Source organism: Chlorocebus sabaeus, chromosome 18 (assembly GCF_047675955.1).
Source record: "Chlorocebus sabaeus isolate Y175 chromosome 18, mChlSab1.0.hap1, whole genome shotgun sequence".
Lineage (NCBI taxonomy): Eukaryota > Metazoa > Chordata > Mammalia > Primates > Cercopithecidae > Chlorocebus > Chlorocebus sabaeus.
The window spans coordinates 68,321,004-68,338,743 of NC_132921.1; the positions used below are offsets into that span (position 1 = coordinate 68,321,004).

The following is a 17,740-nucleotide window of genomic DNA, read 5'->3' on the forward strand; positions in this document are numbered from 1 at the left end:
GAGGTGTGGCTAAACTGTAGCCCAGCGGTATTTGTAACCCCTGGCAGCGTTGTTAGAAATGCAGAATGTTAGATTCTGCCCCAGACTTCTTGAATCAGAGTCTGCATTTTAACCAGACTCCCAAGTGATTTATATGCACCTAGAGATTAAGAAGCACTGCTTTAGGGAGCAAGTAGCCAGGAGCCTGGTTGGGTTTACATGTTCTGAATGTAATCGCTTTCATTTCTGGGGAAAGCCCACAACTTTTCTTGCTTCTCCTGCCCTCTCTCCAACCTCTTTCCTACCCTCCACCACGGAGCAAAGCTCACACTCCTCTTACCTCTTTCCTTATTTATTCCACAAAGTGTTACTGAATCCATTCTAAACTCCAGGCAAGGTGGTAGATGTTAAGGATACAAAGAATAAGGAAACATGTTCCTGCCCTCAATTCAGTTTAGTGAAGGAATGAAGACATGATCATAGTCAATTTCAGCGCAGTAGGAGGTACATCACAGAGATGGGAACAAAATGATGTGGAAGCAAAGGCCAAAGTTACCCAAAGTTCCTTTGCTTGATGAATGTTAAATCCTTCTGTAAAATCCTTTGAAATGTATTGTGTTTTCTAATTTTAGTCACATGTGAAAATACTGAGTAAAGATATCTGATTTTAATCCCCTGTCCTCAAGCTTTATTCGAATGTCACATTTGACAAATAGCAGTATCTCTCCCAAGAACAGCTAGCAGTCCATGGAGTCAGAGCTGTTTGTACTGAGGCAGCTGGTGAGCAGCAAATGCCTGTGGGCAGCCAGAGCCTGAGGAAATTAAGGAGCTGATTTTTTTTTTTTCCAAAAGGAAATTCGTGGAGAAAACACCAAAGGATTCCCTCATAAGCTGTCTTTGGAATTAATTTCAGTGCTTGTTAAAACACCTAAATCCCTCTTTCAGAAGGATTCTCCGATGACTTCCTAATTAGGTTCTCTTCTTTTATCATCTTCAAGGAACACTCCCCATTCGAGTCCCTGCATAGTTTACATAAGCGAAATAACATAGATTCCAGATTGCCTAAGCAAGAGTGGTGGAACACTTTTTCATATCGTTATAACTTTTAAAAAAGAAATATTGGCTTGGGGCTTTGAATATTGATTTAACTGTTCATTCGCTCATTCAAGAGGACCAGGTGTGTCACTCAAAATTTAGCTCTTCCCTCACTCCTTCCTGGCACTATCACTCAGTGGTAAAGACAGCTCCATCACTCTGGGTTCCTTCTTTCCACCTCCAATGCATCTTTCTGCCTCCACTGCGTCCTTCTTTGGCCCAGCGATCCCTTAGATCAGCACAGTTGCTTCCTCCTCTTTGCTTCCTTAGTTTGTGAGCACCCGGGACTTGAATTGGCAACTGTGCATACCTGCAGGAATTGATGCCCTGACTCTGGTCCTGTGCCCTGGTATGTTGTAACCCTTATTGTATGATAAATGACTAAACCAACCAGCAGGTTTTGAGAATTCCAAGGAAGTGGGTGCAGTTGAGAAACTGAGAAAGGGATAACTGTGCCTGTGATGTATAAATGAGCTTCCATGTAGATATGAGCATGGACATTTTCATATCTAGACTGAGATGGACATTTTCAGGCTTTACTTAGTTTTCCAGTGACTAATACGACACAGTGTTAGTGCATGAAATTAGTTTAGTTGGTCAATATCTGCATTTGAAAAAATGAAATAGAAAAGGAAATGGGTCAGAGTATGTCACACATAATGAGACTGCTTCGTGAAATTTTTGTTACATATATGAGGTTTGTGTGTGTACTGGGTAGAGATCTAAACTGTGTTTCTTCTTATGGGTTGACATTAAACATTTTTTGGAAAACACTCCCTGAGGAAGTGTCTGTTTGAAATTAGGAGAAGTTTTATTGGGAGGAACAATTGGGAGGGAGGTTTGGGAGAGGAAACGTCAGTTGAACAAAACAGTATTTTGAGATGGAGTGACCAAGGCAGTGATTTCCAGAGTTACTAATTTGTACAAGCTAAACTGCAACTAGACATTAGTCCCATTGGGTTGTAAGCTTACAGATTACACCTTCTTCATTTTTTTCTATTTTATTTTTCCCTTTCTTTAGTTTTTAGTGAAGGATTTTTTGACAATTTGTCCTGTCATATATACTTAAAGAAAAATTTAACTATGCCAGTCTAAAAGGGCTAGGTGTATACCCAGATCAAGATAAGTTGGTGTCAATGAGGATGAAAATGTGAGAACCCAGTGGAGAAGAGCAGTCCGTAGGAAGGAACAGTGCAGCTCAGTTTTTCTCACCACTCTCTTCTCCCACCATTCGGGGTCTCCACCATCGTCCCACCGTAACCTTCCAACCACACGCCCCCCAGCATGCCTTTTTGGGATGTGCTGACCACTTCATTCTTTGAAACTATTATTCCAATGTCCTTGCTATTGATAGGTGAATCCCTGAAAAACATGATATAAGACTGTACCATTTAAAATTTGATGAAAAGATCACTACAAATTATCCTCACAACAAGAACTGCCATTCAAAACTTTTAAAGCGACCACTAGAAAGATGGCGGAGCAAGAGCACAGAAAAATCCCTTTGGTTCCAGAAAATCTGCTGAAAAAGAGGAAGGCTTGTCAAGCCGTCGAAGCCACCAGGCAAAGCAGGCACTTTTGGCAAAGAAGAAGCAGAGGAATGGAAAAGGGCTCAGGTTTAAGGGACTGGAATCATTCCTCCGTGATTCCTGGTGGCAGAAACGTGACAAGGTGCGTCTCAGACGACTAGAAGTGAAACCTCACGCCTTGGAATTGCCAGATAACATTCCTTGGCCTTTGTTATACGCATCGAAAGGATTGATGGCGTGAGTTTACTGGTGCAGAGAACCATTGCAAGACTTCGCCTAAAGAAAATTTTTAGTGGTGTCTTTGTAAAAGTCACCCCCCAGAACCTAAAAATGCTGCGTATAGTGGAACCTTATGTGACCCGGGGATTTCCAAATCTGAAGTCTGTCTGAGAACTCATTTTGAAACGTGGACAAGCCAACGTCAAGAATAAGACCATCCCTCTAACAGACAACACAGTGATTGAGGAGCACCTGGGGAAGTTTGGCGTCATTTGCTTGGAAGACCTCATTCATGAAATTGCCTTCCCAGGGAAGCATTTCCAGGAGATCTCATGGTTCTTGTGCCCTTTCCACCTCTCAGTGGCCCGTCATGCTACCAAAAATAGAGTGGGCTTCCTCAAGGAGATGGGCACACCTGGCTATTGGGGTGAACGCATCAATCAGCTCATCCGCCAGCTGAACTAGACCCAGGTGTCAAACTGCGGTAAATTTTTGTCAATGAAGTGGAAGCATGTGTTTAATTGTTTTGGGAATTTTTATCAAGTATCTTCAGAGAAGATTATTTCCTGCTTTATCTTCAAAAACCGGAAAGGAAGGGTCAAAGAAAAGACAGTAGCTGGCCAGGCGTGATGGCTCACGCTTGTAATCCCAACACTTTGGGAGGCTGATCAGGCGGATCACCTGAGGTTGGGGGTTCGAGACCCGCCCGACCAACATGGAGAAATGCCATCTCTCCTAAAAATACAGAAATTAGCCAGGCATGGTGGCATATGCTTGTAATCCTAGCTACTCGGAAGGCTGAGGCAGGAGAATTGCCAGGTGGAGGTTGCGGTGAGCCACGATCACGCCATTCCACTCCAGCCTGGGCAACAAGCGAAACTCCATTTCAAAGAAAAGACAAGACAGTAGCTTATGTTCATGGCAAGCACCTCTCATCACAGTCCAGTTCCAAGGAAACATTCCAGTGTTTTCTGCATTGAGTGCTGCATCGTCTGAAATCAGCACATTCTGTGGAGGAAGGAGTCCTGCTTTGTTGCATCTATCTTAGGGTTTAATGTTGGTAAATGAGTCACTCTAGCATTTGTACAAGGCTCCCTAAGACTCCTGCAGCAGTTGACCAAGCCCAAGGACATAATTGAATCTGGAGAGCCCTAAGACCTTGTTTTGAAAAACACTTGAAATACACATAGGAAGAAAGGCATACAAATAAATGTTCACTTGTCTCTGAGAGAAAAAAAAAAAAAACTTTTAAAGCTACTTGCTATGGCTATTGATATATAAATATTAATAGCTATAAAAGCTATTTGCTGTGGGGGAAAAAAAAATCCCTAAAATAGCAAATTTTCTTTTCTTTTTTTTTTTTTTTGAGTTGGAGTCTCGCTCTGTCGCCCAGGCTGGAGTGCAGTGGCCGGGTCTCAGCTCACTGCAAGCTCCGCCTCCCAGGTTCACGCCATTCTCCTGCCTCAGCCTCCTGAGTAGCTGGGACTACAGGCGCCCGCCACCTTGCCTGGCTAGTTTTTTGTATTTTTTAGTAGAGACGGGGTTTCACCGTGTTAGCCAGGATGATCTCGATCTCCTGACCTCGTGATCCGCCTGTCTCGGCCTCCCAAAGTGCTGGGATTACAGACTTGAGCCACCGCGCCCGGTCTGCAAATTTTCTTTTCAGAGGTCAGTTTCTTACCAGCAAATTTTTTTATTCTCTAAGCTTTTCCCTTTGGCCTAAAAATATTGAAATGTTCTCATGTCACCATTCATTCACAATTGAAGTTGGGGCCAGGTGCGGTGGTTCATGCCTGTAATCCCAGAACTTTTGGGAGGCTGATGCAAATGGATCACCTGAGGTCAGGAGTTCGAGACCAGGCTGGCCAACATGGTGAAACCCCATCTCTACTAAAAACACAAAAATTAGGCGGGCATGGTGGTGGACACCTGTAATCCCAGCTACTGGGAAGTCTGAGGCAGGAGAATTGCTTGAACCTGGGAGGTGGAGGTTGCAGTGAGCCAAGATTGTGCCACTGCACTCCAACCTGGGCAACAAGAGTGAAACTCCGTTTAAAAATAAAAAAAAAGAATTGAAGTTACCTTTGTAAATGTATTTTGAGGATAAGAAAAAAAAATAAGAAGAATCAGCATCTCTTGAGTGAAGAAAGTTATTTAAACTACATTCTTATTATTTACTTTTCCTTTATACCAATAATGTATCATTTGCTTTCATGTTTTAGGTAGAGATCATCAATGAGAATGGTTATTAAGACTCTTTTTTTTTTCAGGGCTATAGTCTGTAACTGGGGAAATCTTTCATGTAGATTGGTGGTTTTCAACAGTGGAAGGAAATTTAAAAAATGCGTTCTATCTGGGCCCCACCCCTTGAAATTCTGATTGTTTTTATCTAAGATAATATAGCATAATGCCTGTGGCACAGACATTAAGACTTTACAAAGCTGTAATGTGCAGGCAAAGCAATGGCACTTTGAATTTTAATCTGGTGGGCTGGCTTTCCATAGGTGTCCCCATGGGTGTTTTCTGTTTCACTTTCGAAAAACACAGTTTTAACCAATGTTATCATTCTCTATTAAAAGTGTTAGACACAACTCTCAAAGACAACTGTATTTTAAATATACAGGCACAAGAGATTTCTTAATGTAAAAGTTTAATTCCAACTTTTTCAATAATCTAACTGCTGTCTATCACAGTTGGATTGACAGTTCAACTGTAATTTCCTCTTTGACTAATTTGAGTAGTTCTGCTTTGTTCTGTGTATTCTGGTTCATTCTGCCTTTTGTCTCGTCAGAAAATACAGGTTGGCTTCAGTTTCTCCTGGCCTTGAGGTATCTGTGTGTCCGTAGTTGATAAGGTCTGGATCTGTGTCCCTGCCCAAATCTCATGTTGAATTGTAATCTGCAGTGCTGGTGGTGGAACCTGGTGGGAGGTGATTGGGTTGTGGAGGTGGAGTTCTCATAAACAGTTTAGCACCACCCACCCTTGTTACTGTATAGTGAGTGAGTTCTCGTGAGATCTGGTTGTTCCAAAGTGTGTAGCACCTCCCTCAGCCCCTTCCTCCTACTCCGGCCAGGTGACATGCTAGCTCCCCCTTTGCCTTTTGCCATGATTGTAAGTTTTCTGAGGCCTCCCCAGAAGCCAAGCAGATGCCAGCATCATGCTTCCTGTACAGCCTGTGCAACTGTGAGCAATTAAACATCTTTTGTTTATGTAATAAATTACCCAGCCTCAGGCATTTCTTTATAGCAATGCCAGGATGGTGTGCCAGACTGTATCAGAGACAAATGATACAAAGATGACCAAGATACAGTATTTTGCCCAGGAAGAAGAATTCCTGTGGCCACCTCTGTCTTATATCAAGAGATAAGTGTGAAACAGCGTATCCACAACAGTGTTTGTGAAGACAGTGTGAGTGGCTCCCAACTCTACCAGCAAAGGCTTCAAAGAAGTAATGACATTTGAATTGAGTCTTAAAGGATAAATGTATTACTTGGCCTGACAACGCAGAAGAAAAAGACATTTTTGTCAAAGGTATCAACCTTGTAAAAATGCCACAGTTCATGACTTGTACCAGTGAAGGTAGCAAGGTCTGTGTGTTGGTGATGAATTTGCAGGGGATGAGGCTGAAGAAACAAGACTTGGGAGAGAGGGTGTGAGACCTTTTTATGACATGCATAGAGTTGGCACCTCAGCCTTTCCATGGTAGGGAGCCGGCCGAAGGCTACCTCCATGACAGATCTACGCTTTGAAAAGACAGGCTGGGTGCGGTGGTCAGGAGTTCGAGACCAGCCTGGCCAACACAGCAAATCCCGATCTCTACTAAAGAAAATAAAATAATTAGCCAGGCATGGTGGCGCACACCTGTAATCCCAGCTACTCGGGAGGATGAGGCAGAAGAATTGCTTGAACACAGGAGGCGGAGGTTGCAGTGAGCCGAGATTGTGCCACTACACTCCAGCCTGGGCAACAGAGCATGACTCCTTCTTAAAAAAAGGAAGATACAACTAATCTATATTCCTTTCACCAGAGATCACCACCACTAACAATTCATTCCAGTCATTTTCCCTGCAGGTTTTACATACGTAGGAAAATTTTACATCCCGATTTTTAATTTAACACTATGAAAATCATTTCTTTTTATAATAAAGACACTCTATTAGTATACTTTTGATGGCTTCAAAATTACTTTTGTATAGATGCAAAATTAAAATATCAATTTTTTTTTTTTTTTGAGTCGGAGCCTCACTCTGTCACCCAGGCTGAAGCACAGTGGCACGATCTTGGCTCACTGCAAGCTTTTCCTCCCAGGTTAAAGTGATTCTCATGCCTCAGCCTCCCTAGTAGCTGAGACTACAAGTGCACACCACCAACCCCGGCTAATTTTTTGTACTTTTACAAAATACAAAGAGAGACGGGGTTTCACCATGTTGTTCAGGCTGGTCTCGAACTCCTGACCTCAGGCAATCCGCCTGCTTCGGCCTACCAAAGTGCTGGGATTACAGGCATGGGCCACCGCACCCTGCCTCAAATTGTTTCTTTAATGGTTGTTTCCAAGTTTTCATAAATAACTTTGTACGTAACATTTTTGGGCATAAAGTTGTCTAAAATTATTATTTTCATAGGCTAGATACCTTAAGTACACTTAATGATTTAAATCATACTTAACATTAAGACTTTAATGTTGCTATATTGACTTTTAGTAAAAGTACAAAACTTGTGCTTTAGAGTTTAGACATATTCAGGATATAAGATAGTTTTGTTGGATTTGGTGGACACTTGCCCTAGGAGAATAAAAAATGATGAATTAGTGAAAAATATTCCAGTTTTCTAATTTGCCAGACTCAGTAAATGGTATTATCACCAACCAAGAAACACCGAAGATACAGGGAGAGCAGATTTTGCAGAAAAGATAAGGAGTTATGTTTGGGATGTGCTGCCTTTGATATACTGCACTGGGAGAAAATCCAAGTAGAACAACAGAGTGGACAAGTGAAAATGTGCTATGGAATCAACAAGAGGGGTGGGGAGTCCACCTACCTAGATTTAAGAGCAGTTTGGCAAATAATTGTTAGTAAGTGTCATAGAAATTCGTGGGAGAGAGAAGTTGATACGAACAGAGGGGTAGAGGATGAAACGGAGGGACACTGCCACTTCCCAGGGTTGGGTACAGGAGGAGCCAGGGAAACAGACTAAGAAAGAGTGATCAGGGAAACCAGGAGATAGTGTTGTCACGGAAGCCCAGAGTGTGAGATTTTCCAGAAAAGAAAGAAGGAAAGAATGAATGGTCTGTAGATCCGTTACTTAGCACTATCAGACACATTGTCCCCTTTTGTTATCCCATAATGAAGTTTATAGATAATGTAATCTACTTGTACACAAAATTTTAGAAATTAATATAATGCCCCAACTATAATATGGAGTGTATTAGGGTTCTCTAGAGGGACAGAACTAATAGGAGGTATAGATATAGATATAGATATAGATATAGATATAGATATAGATATATGTATATGTATATAGATATAACGGGGAGTTTATAAAGTATTAGCTTACACTATTACAAGGTCCCACGATAGGCTGTCTGCAAGCTTGAAGAGCAAGGAGAGCCAGGCCGAGTCTCAACACTGAAGAACTTGGAGTCCGATGTTCGAGGGCAGGAAAAATCCAGCACAGGAGAAAGACGCAGGCTGGGAGGCTAGGCCAGTCTCTCCTTTCCATATTCCTCTGCCTGCTTTATATTCACTGGCAGCTGATTAGATGGTGCCCACCAGATTAAAGGTGGATCTGCCTACCCCAGCCCACTGACTCAAATATTCATCTCTTTTGACAACACCCCACAGACACACCCAGGATCAACATTTGTATCCTCCAATCCAATTAAAGTGACACTCAGAATTAACCATCACATAAAGGAAAAAGTAAAAGGAAAGTATATTTTATATAATAAGTATTTAAATATGTAAACATTGGGACATGACTAAAACTGACTGAACACACTGAAGGAGTCACTTGGTTGGTCTGATGTGCAGAATTACCATGCATGCTACAAATGGAGAGGGGTCTACTGAGCTGTACTGCTTGGGGTGCTGCAGATGACCTGAATTTCCAGAATGGTATTTGAACAAAACAATGTAGAGTTTTCCCTCAAATTACACTATGGTTGTATTGCTGTAAAGTCCCATGTATAAAAACATATTTTATGAGTTCTTATTGTATGATTCCACTTATTTAGAATTCTATGAAGTGCCAGATTTTTTCTTTTGTTATTTATTTATTTGTTTATTTATTTATTTTGAGACAGAATCTCACTCTGTCACCCAGGCTGGATTCTCCTGCCTCAGCCTCCCAAGTAGCTGAGATTACAGGCACCCACCACCATGCCCAGCTAATTTTTGTATTTTTAGTAGAGACAAGATTGCACATTGTTGGCCAGGCTGGTCTCGAACTCCTGACCACAGGTGATCTGCCTGCTTCGGCTTCCCAAAGTGCTGGGATTACAGATGTGAACCACTGTGCCTGGCCTAAAGAGCAAATTAATTTGTAGATTCAGAAAACAAATCATGGTTACCTGGAGATGGATATAGAGGAAGGGATGGAATTACAAATGCATGTGAGAAGACTTTTGTAACTGATAGAGATGTATGTGTCCTCGACTGTCATGATGGTTTCATATGTGCATACAAACGTCAAAACTCATCAGGTTGGCTGGGCACAGTGGCTCAGGCCTATAATCCCAGCACCTTGGGAGGCCAAAGCGGGCGGATCACAAGGTAAGGAGATCGAGACCATCCTGGCTAACACAGTGAAACCCCGTCTCTGCTAAAAATATAAAAAATTAGCCGGGCGCGGTGGCGGGCACCTGTAGTCCCAGCTACTCAGGAGGCTGAGGCAGGAGAATGACGTGAACCCGGGCGGTAGACTTGCAGTGAGCCGAGACAGCGCCACTGCAGTCCGGCCTGGGCTAAAGAGCGAGACTTCTGTCTCAAAAAAAAAAAAAAAAAAAACAACTCATAAGGTTGTACATTTAATACATGTGCAGTTTATTGTTCATCAGTTATGTTCAATAAATTTTTTCAATAAATGTTTAATAAAACTGAGCAAAAAAATACATTGGATAGCTATGTCTAAAACTGCATTAAGCTCTGATAGTTATAAGCAGGTTTTTCTCCTGTGGTGAGTGTCCATCAGGGATTTGAAAGTCCTACATGACACAGGACAGTTCTTTCTTATGCAGGACTGTCCATGCATTTTAGGACTCCTAGCATTCCTGGCCCTGCCAATTAAATGCTAGCCCTTGCAGCAATCAGAAAGCACTCCCACAGCATTCCAGAACACTCCCTATGGACTGCTACAGTGCAAGGGAAGCAAGGGTTCACAGCAGCAAGTGCCCCTCCTTCGTTTTAGAGTTCTGGCTGAGCAAGAAATCGGGGAAAATAACATAATGGCTCGGTAATCGTGACCTCGGTGGGACTCTGTAGTTCTCCCTCCTGTCAGCTGATAGAGTTGTTCCGCTGTGTCCACATAAATTGCTCCAATCCCTTTTCTCCTCAGAACTATAGGTTCTTAGGTTAACTCATTAGACATACGGATGTTGCTGCTCCCCTTAGCAATGGCTCTCATCCAGCCGGTTTCCACCCCACTTACAAATGAAATACGTTCCCTAAAGCTACTTCCAGTCTGATGCTCACATTTACCTCGTTCAAACTGTATTTCAAACACTAAGCAAGACATAATGAAAACCTTGAAAGAAACAACGTCTTATTCTGCATGATTTGTTGTGGCTTTTATACTGATTATATTAGGTCCAAAATTTTTTTGCATTTCTTCCCAAAAGACTATTTTACTTTAAGTCATGACTAGGGCAAGTGATTTGACATCTACAGCTTCTATTTCTTCATAATTAACACACTTACGAGACACAATAAATATGGAACCCTAAAATGCTGTAAAAGTGTAAGGTCCATCACTGCAGTGGGCCGTAATTGACTACAGAAGGCCTTGGTATGTAACGATAGGTAAGGTCTTTTTATGTTCAAAATTAGGACAGATGAGGAACATTGCTCCTCTAATAATTCTCTGACCTGTTGTTTTAAGGATTCAGGCCACGGATGCTCTTCTTATATATACCTCTATTTTGTTTCATGTTTATTTTTTCTTCTTCTGCATTCTGTCTTCCTATAGCCAAAGGGAATGGACAGCTTTGAGGTGGACAGAGATAGGGTGGAAGAAGAGAGTTAAATTTAGGGCTCTAAGGTTATGCTCTAATTGGAAGAGAACTAAAGAATTACAATTGATTTTCAGGAAACTATTTGAATATCTTTCCCTATTCACCCTTTTTCCTCCACCCTCATACGTATGTAGAGTCATAATGCGAATTATAAAGTGTTTCTTGGCGGTGACATTTAAAAGATTGTTGGTTACTCTCTGTGTTCATCAGTAATAGATGTATATTGGCTTCTAGTATGCTGAGGACTTGATTTAGATTTGTCATTCATTCAAAGGGACCCGTGAAGGCTAAAGGTAGTCAAAAAGGATACTAGATGGTTTACAATGTAAATGGAAAATATACTACTCAGACTCATTTATCAGTATGGGAGTGTCCGAGATTACTTGCTGAAGGCTCTGTTAGATCTTTCATGCAACGGGTATGAAGAGGGGAGAGAGGTTATACTTTCTAAATTCTATATGTTAATAAAATGAATGCTTTATTCATTTTCAGTCAGAAAAAAATAAAAATATTAGATAACAAACACTATTAAACTGTTTTTCCTGTTAAAGATAAACAATATTTCTCATTAAGAAAAAGTGCATAGTGTACAGTTCTAGACTTAAGGTATTGCAAAATAGACGCACAGAAAATTGATTGTGCTTAAAATGGCTGCCACATTTGTTCTGTTTTCTTCCACATACCTCACTAGACATGATAAATACTTCTTTCCCAACCTCTTCTGATCCTCCCCACAAATTAAGTTTCATAACAGACTACCAAATTTTGTTCTAGTTCATATTCTTTTTTTTTCCTTCATAATGCAATAAGTAAACTGATTTATGTTTTTGCCTGACTTCAAAAACACTAGAGAAATTGTCCATTCTAAAAATGGGCTCATGGATCTTGAGCAGGTAATAGGAAAATGGGGAGACAGTCCTGTGAATTGCAGAGGAGCCTTGGAACTGCCCATCCTCACCAGGAGGAACTTGGGCCTCTGCTGGCAGGTGACGATGCGCATTACTGCTGTATCCCTCACAGGACACTGCCTTGTCTCCCTTGACCTGTGATTTTAAAAATTCCCAGTGGTTTTCGGTTTTTCTTATAAATTCTTTTAGTTTGGCTTTTAGGGTCTAAACCATTTGTTTTTGATCTTGCCTTTTGTTTATTCAATAGAACTTAAGACTCTGAATTCTAAAATCACATGGTCAATTTAATTTTTTTTTATATTTGGTACAGGGTCTTGCTCTGTTGCCCAGGCTGCAGTGCAGTGACACAGATCATAGCTCACTGCAGCCTCGACTTCCTGAGCTCAAGCAATCCTCCCACCTCAACCTCCAAAACAGCTGGGATGACAGGTGCATGCCACCACTCCTGGCTAATTTTTAAATTGTTTTTAGAAACAGGGTTTCACTGTGTTGCCCAGGCTGGTCTTGAACTCCTGGGCTCAAGTGATCCACCCGCCTGGGCCTCCCAAAGTGCTGAGATGACAGGTGTGAGCCACCATGCCTGGCCTAATTTTTCAATTGCAATTTTTCTTAGATGCATGAAGAAAAGTTAAACAGATTTAAACAGAGTTTCTGGAGAAATCAACTGAAGCACTGAAGTTTTGTTTTCACAGATTATCATTAGACTATTTTCCTGGGTATTCATTTTATTAAGGCTAATTTTCTAAATTCAGGAGTGGATCTTAGAGCACTTTCTCTCTTAGGGAGTGGATCTTTACACAAAGATTCAGAATCAGAGTATGAAAAGCAATGTGTTTTCATTGATTCTCCTATTCTTTCTGAGAGCCAGCAAGAAGAGAACTGGAGGGGTTCCTGCGAGAAAGAAGAGGGCTCCAGGAGGGCACAGCCTGTATTGATGGTGACAAGATGGGAGGGTGTTCTAATAGTCACCCTTCCTCGGGGAACGGTGTTTTTCCCTAGGCTGGGGAAAGGAGAGGATTTCTCTGTGTGTCCCAGGAAGGCACATAACTGCAGCCTGGGCCCTACACACATTCTTTTGCTCTAGACCGGGGATTGGCAAACTTTTTCTGTAAAAGACCAGTTGTAACTATTTTCTGTTTTGCAGGCCATGTGACCTCCTTTGTAACTACTAACTCCACACGGGCAGCTGGCATGCAGCCACGGACTATACGTGAGCAAGTGAGAGGAGCTCTATGTCACTATGGCTGTGTTTTTAGAAAGCCGGCAGCACTCCAGATTTGTGTGTGGGTTGTAGTTCACTGATCCCTGCTCTAGGTCACGCTTGACATTCTCACTGGGCAAGCTGGGTGTAGCCCCTACGTGACTGGTCAAGTTCCCATTCACAGAACGAGTCACCAGATATTTAGAGGCTGGGCTTCCCTAAGTGCCTGTGTTAATCAGGATATGGCCTGGGACATTCCAAGGGAAGTTTTAAAACATACAGCCAGGTAACAGGTAGATCCTTGCATTTCATGTATAGCACTGGAGCCTAAATTCAAACTACAGCATATGACAAAAGCCAGACCATCATATCTAAAGCCTATAGGCTTCTCCTGCATTTGAGCAAAGTCTGGCCAATGGATGGATGAATGTGCCTAACAAAATGTATAGCAACATACATGGGTGATATTCCAAATACGTAATAACTCTTAAGAAGGTCCAGGTACCTACCAAGAGAAACAGGCCTTAGCGGTAGATAACCAGCATGATTTTGTACTGGTGAGCACTCGCTGAAAAGAAGTTGTCAATAAATGGTAGCAGAGTGCATGCACGCACGCATTCATCTATTTATAAAAATATATACACATATATACATACATACATTTTTTTTCAGAGCATGTTGAGACCACTTGAGCTTCTCAACATGCATTTCTACATTACAAATCTTCAGCTTCCCTCACCTGCCTCCCCCAGCACCCCTGCTGGACTCCCCCTCTTTCCCACACATCAACTTCTCCATTTCTAAAAGCTTCCTGGCCCCTGCCTTCAAAGATGCCAAGATCTTCTTCATTCTGTAACAGTAGCCATTTTATTGAAAACACTATTTTGTATTTGATGTGTAGGTCATTTTCTTCAGAAAAGGTAGATTGTCACACAGGCTACGAGATCGGATAACCAATAAACTTCAGTCATTCTGAAGTTAATCTTGCTCTCTTTTCTTTCTTCTCTGAATTGTAAGTTCAGCTTTGTTGTTATTTTCCCAAAATACATTATTACAACATCCTTTAGGTCTTATACATAATGAGATTGGCAAGTGAACCTAGTTGGCAAATTCCCATAAAACCTTTGGTGATTTAAAGGATCAAGGTTCCCTATTAGTCTACAATGACCTACTTGTTTTTCTTTCTCCTTTTTCTGTGTACACACACACACACACACTTTTGTGTGTTTTATATTTTATTCAAAAATAATTGAAAAATTTTAAATGATTCTTAAATTAAGAAATAACAAATGTAAAATTAGAAACAGACATTAGCTAGGTGCCTGGTAGGTGGAGGGGTCTGTGAACTGGGGATGACAATTAAATTAGGTTAATTTAAACAAACTTAAGAATTCACCAGAGGGAGAAATTATATGTATGTGACCAATAAATATTTATTGAAAGTAAACAGACTTTGGGGCCCTATTTGTTTTCTACCTGTTCTTGTCATCCAGGTGTTATATAAGGTTAACTTTCTGGAGTCAGGTGTATCCACTTATAAAATCTGCCTTGATTTGGGAAGAGGTGCATTTTGTTGTTGTTGTTGTTGTTGTTTTTAACCAGTAACTCCCCACCTGAAGCAAGACTTTGGAAATGGAAAGAAAATGGATCACTTTGTTGCTTTTGGAGTTTTTTCTCTGTCACTTGGAGACTGGAAAAGACAAGATGACTGTCAACTCAAGGATTTCCGCCTTCTGGAGGCCATGTAGCCCGAGCATTTGTGTTTGCTTCAGAACATTGTCTGAGGCTAAAATGGTCCTGGCAGTTGTCTCTTGGACAATACTTACAACTTAAGGACTCTGGATCTTCCTGAAACTGTATATGATATTTCTCCCCCACCTGCCTCTTCTCAGTCTTCTGTTTCCTTTTGTCTTCTTTAATAGCAGAGCTTTGTTATCTTTTTAGAACTGGCATTGCTTGGAACAGGTTTCTACAATTTGGAGGCCTATGAGAAGGGAAACTAGAGAACAGTGATTAACTTTAGATGATGTATTTAGGAATACAATTTTTTTTTTTTTTAAGTCAGAGTCTCACTCTGTCGCCCAGGCTGCAGTGCAATGATGCAATCTCGTCTCACTGCAACCTCCGCCTCCTGGGTTCAAGCGATTTTCCAGGCTCAGCCTCCCGAGTAGCTGGGATTACAAGCGCCTGCCACCATGCCTGGCTAATGTTTGTATTTTTAGTAGAGACAGGGTTTTCCCATGTTGGCCAGGCTGGTCTCGAACTCCTGACCTCAGGTGATCCACCTGCCTCGGCCTTCCAAAGTACTGGAATTATAGGTGTGAGCCACCGTGGCCAGCCTGTAAATTATTAAGCCTATACAATACCTTTCTGAAATATATTTCTTCAATACAGCATTCACTTTATAAAGCTCATTATTCTAAGCAAAGTAACTCAGGAATGGAAAACCAAATATGATACGTTCTCACTGGGATCTAAGCAACGAGGATGCAAAGACATACAGAGTGATATAATGGACTTTGGGGACTTGGAGGGAGGGTGAGGAATAAAAGACTATGTATTGGGCACAGTGCACACTGCTCAGTTGACTAGTGCACTAAAATCTCAGAATTCAGCATTATAGAATTCAACCATGTAACCAAAAACCACTCATACCACCAAAGTGATTGAAATAAAAAATAAAAAGCATTTCCATATATACTTACAATTCTTTCATGTTTATGCATTTAATATTTACTCGTGTGAAGCATGCATCGTGCTAGACCCTGTGACAGACTGAGGGATGTCAGAATTAATCTAATGTCATTTCTAATTCCAAGTAGTTTAAAATTGGATAATTGAGATAAGTCATGTCTTCCAGCCAGTGAACTACAAGATGATAAGTGGTATGTGTTGGCTGATCGTTTTCATCTGGGAGGATCAGGGATGATATCCTAGAGAAAGTACTACTGATTTCAGTTCCTGACTTGTCTGTTCAGATCTTTAGCTCATCAAAAAATACAGTGGTTTCTGCTCAAGGAAATAAGAGCAGATACAAATAAATGGAAAAACATTCCATGCTCATGGATAGGAAGAATCAGTATTGTGAAAATGGCCATACTGCCCAAAGTAATTTGTAGATTCGTCACTATCTTCATCAAGCTACCATAGACTTTCTTCACAGAATTAGAAAAAAAACTACTTTAAATTTCGTATGGAACCAAAAAAGAACCCATATAGCCAAGAAAATCCTAAGCTAAAAGAACAAAGCTGGAGGCATCATGCTAAAGCCTGACTTCAAACTATACTACAAGGCTACAGTAACCAAAACAGCATGGTACTGGTACCAAAACAGATATATAGACCAATGGAACAGAACAGAGGCCTCAGAAATAACGCCCCACATCTACAACCGTCTGATCGTTGACAAACCTGACAAAAACAAGCAATGAGGAAAGGATTCCCTATTTAATAAATGGTGTTGGGAAAACTGGCTAGCCATATGCAGAAAACTGAAACTGGACCCCTTCCTTACACCTTATACAAACATTAACTCAAGATGGATTAAAGACTTAAACATAAAACCTAAACCATAAAAACCCTGGAAGAAAACCTAGGCAATGTCATTCAGGACATAGGCATGGGCAAAGATTTCATGACTAAAACACCAAAAGCAATGGCAACAAAAGCCAAAATTGACAAATGGGATCTAATTAAACTAAAGAGCTTTTGCACAGCAAAAGAAACTATCATGAGTGAACAGGCACCCTACAGAATGGGAGAAAAATTTTACAATCTATCCATCTGACAAAGGGCTAATGTCCAGAATCTACAAAGAACTTAAGGAAATTTACAAGAAAAGAAAAAACCATCAAAAAATGGCTGAAGGGTATGAACAGACACTTCTCAAAAGAAGACATTTGTGTGGCCAACAAACATATGAAAAAAAACTCATCATCACTGGTCATTAGAGAAATCCAAACCAAAACCACAATGAGATACCATCTCATGCCAGTGAGAATGGTGATCATTAAAAAGTCAGGCTACAACAGATGCTGGAGAGAATGTGGAGGAATAGGAACACTTTTACACTGTTGATGGGAGTGTAAATTAGTTCAACTATTGTGGAAGACAGTGTGGCAATTCCTCAAGGATCTAGAACAAGAAATACCATTTGATCCAGCAATCCCATTACTGGGTATATTCCCAAAGGATTATAAATCATTCTACTGTAAAGACACATGCACACATATATTTATTGCAGCACTGTTCACAAAAGCAAAGACTTGGAACCAGCCCAAATGCCCATCAGTGATAGACTAGATAAAGAAAATGTGGCACATATACACCATGGAATACTATGCAGCCATAAAAAAGGATGAGTTCATGTTCTTTGCAGAGACATGGATGAAGCTGGAAACCATCATTCTCAGCAAACTAACACAAGAAAAGAAAACCAAACACCGCATGTTCTCACTCATAAGTGGGAGTTGAACAATGAGAACACATGGACATAGGGAGGGGAACATCACACACTGGGACCTGTCAGGGGATGGGGGTCTAGGGGAGGGATAGCATTAGGAGAAATAGCTCATGTAGATGA

At 41.1% G+C, this 17,740-nt stretch overlaps 1 protein-coding gene and 1 pseudogene across 5 annotated transcripts in view; both read left to right on the top strand.

Annotated features, from left to right (window-relative positions):
- Positions 1-17,740, top strand: part of ARHGAP28 (Rho GTPase activating protein 28) — a 195,121-nt gene that overhangs the window by 59,910 nt on the left and 117,471 nt on the right. The gene's annotated exons all lie outside the window — the stretch shown is intronic.
- On the top strand, positions 651-4,070 carry LOC119618517 (ribosomal protein uL30-like; annotated as a pseudogene).